The sequence below is a fragment of the Poecilia latipinna genome, unplaced genomic scaffold (assembly GCF_001443285.1).
Source record: "Poecilia latipinna isolate Pla-1442-1.1 unplaced genomic scaffold, P_latipinna-1.0 Scaffold516, whole genome shotgun sequence".
Lineage (NCBI taxonomy): Eukaryota > Metazoa > Chordata > Actinopteri > Cyprinodontiformes > Poeciliidae > Poecilia > Poecilia latipinna.
Genome location: NW_015113132.1, coordinates 69,621 through 77,370, shown reverse-complemented (window position 1 = coordinate 77,370; position 7,750 = coordinate 69,621). Strand labels below are relative to the sequence as shown.

Genomic DNA, 7,750 nt, shown 5'->3' with positions numbered 1-7,750 from the left:
TATCAAAGTAAAAGACATCTTATACAAATTAATGCAACACTTTTCAGAGTTTTGTTTGCAAAATAAACTGAACATATATATTCACAACTGGGCACTATTTTGAGTTATACATTCAAATTTCTGGTGACAAAAAAAAGTAAACAAAACTTCAAGTGTTTTGAAAATTTCGGCAAGGAACTTAAAGCGTCACGTTTAGTTAGCAAGCTGTCAATCTAGTAGTTGGCTTTCAGTCTACTGCTTTTGTCTCTTCAACTTCTTCAAGTACAAACTCTGAAAAGTTTTATTCTGAAAAGTACATCAAATCTAGAAACTGGAGTGCGCATATCTTTGTAACACTTCTGTGTGAAGTACATCAAAAGACCCAAAGCAATAACCACCTGGGATGCTGGAAAAGCAATGTTAACATTAATAACTTTAAAACATTTTTTTTTTTTTTAGCTCCGTTTGAAATTTATAAAAATCCTTTCACTTCCTCTATTCCGAGCTGACCGGTGTTGATGCAATGTTTCACTCCAACAGCTCCTTTCTGCTTTTTCTCCGGTCGCTCCAAGAGCCAGTCAAAGTGCCAGAGGGGAGTGTGATGTGATGACAAATGGTTAAATCCAACAGCTGAATTATTGACTGGAACCAAAATGTGAAGACAAAATTCCTGTGGGACAGGAGTTGAGTGGAAGCTGCTCTCCACTCTAATTGCTCCCCGCCCACTAACTCGTTTCTTTCTTGGCAGCCCCGTGTTGAGAGTTACGGAGCGCTGATGAACTCCACAACACACTTTAAGTGTTCCAATAATTAAAGCCCAAAGAGATTGTCAAGGTAATGCACCACACAACAATTGACTACATAAATTCAGGAGCCTTAAACAACACATTCGGCCATGTCGCTTAATTGCTGTGTCTGTGCAATTATCTTATCAAGAAACTTTTTTTTTTTTTTTTTTCTTCCAGTAACGGTCTGCCCTCTCACCTGTGGAGACAGCTGGGGCCAGTGCAGACTTTGTGACTCTGGAGGGAATATGCAAATGTGCAGAGATGGAGTTTATCATCCAGAACTGTTCTGCTCAATGATGGCACAATAAGTGACAGCAGCTGGAGTCAGGAAGGAAGAATTTGCAAAGTATTTTTCAAATGAAAGTGAGAATAATGAGACCTGTGTCTCTGGTGGATCTCTGCTCCAAAACCACAATTGGAACAAGTCTGACAAGCTGGATGGCCTTTCGGCTGATGGTATTGCCTCAGGTCTGTTATTTTATAGGCGTCCTAAGAGAATCAGTCTCAGTTGTTTATTATTTATTTAAATATCTATTCTAATGCTCTTAAAAATACTGATGCTGCTTATAAAACATGAGTCACTAGTTCAGCATATTTGTACATTTTTTCTTGTGTCTGATTTAACATGCTTGGTGTTTTTCTTTTTGTTTTTCATATTACGTAACAAATATTTTGTTGCGAATGATCAAAGAGGTAAAACGAAAGAAGCCTTTATGTTTCGTCAAGCTTTTACTATCAAAGCTGCTGTTTTTTTGTTTTTTTTTCCTTCCATCTGATCTGTGCCAATTCATCATTGGAGAGGACAGATTCTAGTTTAATTCATCTTCATTCATGTTCATAGTTCACCACCAACACAGCTCCATTATAAACACGCTTTTGTTTAGGTTCCTTTTTTCTTATTTTACAGTTCTAAAATATGTCTCTCTTTTTATAATTCATCTGTTAGTACATTGACTAGAGCGTGTACCAACTCTCATTGAGATCTGTTCTATTCTCCTCTCTTCTATCTGCTCATGTAACCTGCACACTGTTGAGGTTGAATTCTCTGCTCACCTGCTTTCATTTTCATATTATAAGGCCACTATCGTCAGAATGAAAAATGAGTCACTGATTTTGACTGAATGGTGGTTAATTAAGTCTGTGTTTACAATTGTAATCGCTTTTGAAGAACTGCAAAGTCAAAGTCTGAAAATCCTGATGCTAAAAAATCTTTAATCATGTAGACGACATATGTGCTGCTATTTTTGGTGTCTTACCCTATATGTATGGTCTCAGAAAGATGTTAGAAGCAACAGATTGCAGTAAGCTCCAGCCTCATTTCTTTGATCAACTCTGCTTAATTCTTATTTCTTGGACTGCAGCTGTGCATCCTTTCTGAAAAAAAGTAACAAATGTTCCTCTCAAAAGAATGATAATGTACATATTTTCTGTGAACTGGTTGAACTGCATCACTCTAGGCTTAGAATGGAAAAAAAAAAAAAAAACCTCAGCATTGTTCAGCTTAGATTCTCGAAAAAAGTGAGCTCCACTCATGAAAAACTTTAACGTACAATGTGTCTTAACATTTAAACTGGGATATCCAAAACTTGCATCACAGGGTCTAAAAATATTTAGGATAAAACCGATGTAAAATACTACAACCTTTCCAATCTATGACATGTCAGTAAGGTGTATGTGTTGCTTACTGTGCTGCGAAAGTTAATTTTTAGCAACAACTAAATCTAAATTTGGTTAAGACAGGTTAATGTGAATTAAATCTTGCTTATAATTTGCCACCTAAATATGTTTAAACTAAGTTCAAAGTTCCCACTATACTGTATAAACTCTAGAGAACATGGGCTACATGCACATATCATTTCTTCATATTGAGTTACAAGTGAGAAGAGGGTGCAGTCATCTCCAGCCTGTCTATTCAGTTTTTTTTTCACAGTAGTCAAGTAGCTTATGGAGTAGTGCATTAGGCAAAGCACACTGTGCAATTTCAAAAAATGAACACGAAATACTAAAAGTTCAGTGTTATAGTAACTCATGTGACACTGCAGAACAGAAGGCTTCAGCCTCCATGATTTCTATTCCACCACAGAACTGTGTCACAAAGGTCAGATGGAGACATGAGGGCATCAACAAAAGGACAGGAAGTTCTTGGAAAGTAAATGAGAATTTGGAATAATCATGTGTTGCAGAACTTTCCTAGAACATTTCTAACATTGCCTATTGTTTGTTATGAATCATTGTTGGTCAAAAGATGACTTCAAGGTGTCTGAAAGTGTCTTCTTTTTCTATAACTTTCTACCATCTCCAATACTCCTCCCTTCAGTAAATCATCACTACAATGCTTCTTCGTCTGATATGCTAACAATTAACTTAGCATATAGACTGATGGAAGGAATGAATTGGATAATAAGAAGTTAAAAAATATCGAAAGAGAAGAGCTGTCTAGTTAGATTTCTAGAATAATCAGTGACAGTCTTCAAAAAACAATGTTAGCATCTGTCCCAAGTCAGAAACTGGAAACAAACACACAACTTTCAGATTGCAAGATGAGTATTATGTCCACTGAAGTACAGTTATCCTCATTAGCAATGCAACGTGCTACTTATTTGTCTTTTTTGCGTGAAAACAGTTGGGTTAAAACAATAACAAATACCCCAAACAATTAAAAACAATATTGTGGGATGAAAAACCTAGGCTGTGGAAAATAATAAAAAATACAAATGCACAAAGAACAGGTTACAGAACTCCTCCAGGGGGAGCACATAGTTGTAAATTCAGATATTAAAACACATAAACTGTGCTCGCTGCGCTGGCAGCATTTGCACCTTGTTAATTTATTCGGATGTTTCTTCATTCAAGCCTAACTGGCACTGTCGCTACAACGTAATCCCTACCTACACCCAGGACAAAAGAGTTAGAGGGAAACCAATTTGATTAAGAAGATTCAGAAAATGAGGCTGAAATTTTCATTTGGATGAAGTTATGCTGTCAGAGCATCAAAGCGTTCTGCTGAGCTGGTTGAGTTCCAGAGTGTTTGTCACCTGTGTTTTACATGGGCTCAGTACAAAACCTGAACTTTGTCATGATACAGTTCTCATGCCAACTACAACCAAAAATTTGATTTAATGTTTTGTTGTCATTTTTAAAGGGGCAGTATATAATGTAAAACTGCCTTTTTTGAGCTTTACATAATGTTATTTCCTCATGATAGAAGAAACGTCTCGGGAGGAGAACTGGGCTCAATACGAGCCAGGACCGACTATGGGTTTGAGAGGACAGAGCAGGACGCTCTGTCCTCTCTTTACTTTTCATTGAATATGTTAATGAAAAGTAAAAAGTTAATATCAGGAGAGTTTGTTGGCATTAGTATCTCAGCCAATGCTCTCCTCCAGGAACAAACCACTGCCAAGCACATCACCAGACCAGGTGTAGCTTCTTCGGAAAGAAACACAATCTGAGAGAAAAAGTAAACAGTTGAAATAATAGCAAATAATGCAATTGGAGAGGAGCAGAAGAGGAAAGTGATGAAAATGGGTCAGTTTGGCCTCCAGCAGACTGAGCCTATAGCAGCATAACTACAGACATAACTCAGGATAACTTTGTAACTGGATGAAGACAAGAGAGCCTTTCAATTCATATGTCTTTTTTCTTTCTTTTCTTCTCAGCACTGACACATTAAACAACTCTTCTGCAAGCATGCAAAAGAACCCACACTTAGATTCTGTCCAAGATGTGGTGAAATTTATAAAAGCATCGAGTCAAAGCGTCTTACATAACCAAAAGCAAAAGTGCCTGGCAGGCGATGTCATCAAAAGTGTGTCCACAGCCACCTTCCTGAGATGAAAAACAAATGAAACACTTTGGGGCTGAGCTGATTTCCCTCCTGCTCCGCATCTCCATCTGTCACTCCTGGTGACTTATTCTGAGCAAGAGTGCTTTCCTGCGTGACCTCCATCATGGGGTGCAAGATGAACGAGGTGGGTCTGGTCTCTGTCCTCCGTCTTCTCTTTGCCAAGGCAGCAGGAGCACTGAAGCATCGAGAACACCTGCAAACCCAGAGTAATGAGGCAGCGGGCCACACAGCCTCCCCTCCTCCCTGCACTAATCAATCCTGCTGGCCATTAAGGGAACCAAGAGCAGAAGCTGTTAGAGAGAGCGGAGCTTCGTATGTATGCACAAAATCCATGGCCCCTTTTTCTCTATAAGTGAACTTCTGTGAATCGGTCACGTTTAGTGTCCATTGCAGATTCTGTGGCTTCTTTTTCCCAGCTATTAGAGTCAGAGTTTGCATTAGAGCTGCAGCACATTACCAGATAAATAGGCGTCATTAAATTTAATTTGTTTTGTCACTCTTAGGCCAAATTGACAGAGGCTGGAGCCAAAAAAAAAAAAAAAACAGAGGCCAGGATGCCTAGATTCAGCAAATAATTGAGTTTTCAAAATATAAAAATGAATGGAACTGCATCAAGCAGCTCTCCATTCACAGCTGTAAAACATATTCACCTATAATATATAAAGTGAGATACAGTCTTTTTATTTCACTGTCTAAAATCAGAATAAACATTTCCTTGTTTAGGTCACTCAGGATAGCCACATTTATTTCTGTTCTCTAAGTAGCAGAATCATGATTAACACTCTTCAAATTCAGAAATGCACATATTCTAAAACACATGCACATTTAAACAGTTCGAGCAAGCCCAGCTGATGTCATGTGTCACTAACACTTTCACTTTCCCTGACGGCGTCACTTTAATCTGCTCAAACAGCATTATGCAGTATAAATGCCATATGATACATAGTTCTCTTCCTGATATCATGGCTGATTTCTTTCACATTATTTTTCCACAAAAGGGAACAGTACCTTTGGGGTTTTTGCCTTAAGATACCTCCACCGGTGGTACAACCATCTCAACCGTTCTGGATTACTAATTCAGAAGCTCAGAAACCCCCGACTGTTCAAAATTTGTTTAAAAGAATAATATTTGCTCGTGAAACTCCTGACATCGAAAAAAAACAAACAAAAAAAAACAAACAAATTCTGTTAATGTTCTGACATTTATCAAACAGAAATGTCAAACAGCGAGAGAAAAAAAAAAGTTAAATGTTCGTTTATACTTAGTCATAACGTCTGAGTGTTTCTATAACTTTGGTTTGAAAAAGTATAGGAATATATCTCTACGAAATGTTGTTTACAAAAAAAAGCTCAGTATAATTGTATCTGGCCAAAGAACCAAGTTATAGTTAAAGACCCAGTATATCTAATTGTTTCTGTTCCCAAAGTTAGGAGGGAAAATCCTGTTTTCTGAACTTATAATGTTACTCTGCTCTGGTTCTTTAGCAGTGAATCTGTTTTCCTTCCTTACCTCGCTGCTCATTGAGCGCGAGGATAAACCTTGTTTCTCATCCAGCCACGTCATTTGCAGCTGTTTTAAACATTGCAATCACTGCTTTGAATGTAGAAATGGTCTGACTCAGATCAGTAGCTGTTGCTATTTTTGACGCACATCTGCCAGACTGAAATGCTACATTCCCTTTTATTTCAGAATTTATTGAAAGACTAAAGGAAATAAGCGTCTGTGTAGCGTTATATTTAGGAGGGGAAAAAAATCATGACTTAATAAGAGTTGTCAAAACAAGGAATGTTGAAAAGATACAAATTTATTGTTTTAACCAAGAATTTTAAATATTTTCTTTGCACTGGTTTTAAAGTGGCGAGTCTTCTCTGTAATCAGCTGGTCAAACAATAAATAATAGGCGAGAAAAATCTGTGCAGTACATGATCTGTTTCTCCCACATACTTACTGGCTGGCTTCCAATTCATGCCTTTCCTGAAATACCGAGTTAATTTTCAGAACATTTTATTGAATTTTGCCCTTCTTATAATGGCAGCAACAATGCTTTCTACACACAGCTGCTAAAAATTAAAGCGCATCCTGAAACAGACTAAACTTTTCTCAAGTCTTTATCGTCAAGCCGCACAACAGTTACCTTGTTTCGATGTGATAGGTGCTTTAAATGTGTCACTTGAGACAGAATGAGAAAATAATGCTGATTTAAGTCACTGTTCAGGCATTGCTTTCTTTTGTTCTTTTGTCAACTTTTATGTCTACATTACAAAGGCCTTGTGAAATTCCCTGTTTGGGAAAGTCAACAAGAAACAGCATAAATGAGAAGCTTGTCTGAAACAAAAAAAAGAACAAAGAACTAAGGATAAAACAAAATAAATCACATATGTACTGTAATGAACTGCACAGCATATTGTTTCTCCATCGCACTAAAACAAACAGTATTTAAGCCTATTGTGTCATAGTAATGAATGAAAATGTGTTCATAAATTCAAGTAGAAACATCTGCCATGTGGGGACATCAAAGCTAAAAATGTGACTTGGTTGTATTTACACACACAAGAAAACAATTTTAACTACGTGGGCTTTCTGGAGAATTAAAGAATTTAGGGGAAAAGTCATTAATTGGCAAGTTGTTTTCTAAGCAAAGAAATTGTAAAAAAAAAACAACAAAAAAACATGGCAACTAGGAACATGGTTCATGCACGGTGACGTTCCAGTTCTAACATAGATCCATGAGTTGTTGTTTTTTTACTTATATTTGTATCAACTGGAGAACTGACCTCAAGTAACAACGATCAGATAGTATACATAATACATACATTCAAGCTTTCATTGATGCTCCTTTGGTCTGTATTTATGCTACTGTTCACTTATCAGGTTCAGCGGCCCGACAAAGAGCACAGTCCCTGCTAAAGTGTCAGGCTTTTGAGATGGATTAAGTGTTTATTGAGATCAATTCAATTCTGCAATATCTGCTTCTTAACACAGATCAACCAATCACAAGGCAAGGAATTGATATTTTTAGACATCTAGACATGGTCAAGATAACTTCCTTAAGTTTAAACTTCCCACTGTGAAGCTGAGAGGAACTCCTATCACTCCCCCCCCCCCCCCCCCCCCCCACCCTCCCCCCCCACCACC

General features: G+C 37.5%; 1 long non-coding RNA gene across 1 annotated transcript; it reads left to right on the top strand.

The window, feature by feature from the left end:
- Positions 1-250: 250 nt before the first annotated feature.
- Positions 251-2,226, top strand: LOC106952450 (uncharacterized). Its single transcript, XR_001425991.1, has 2 exons — positions 251-813; positions 945-2,226. It is a non-coding gene; the product is annotated as an uncharacterized LOC106952450 (long non-coding RNA).
- The last annotated feature ends 5,524 nt before the right edge of the window (positions 2,227-7,750 follow it).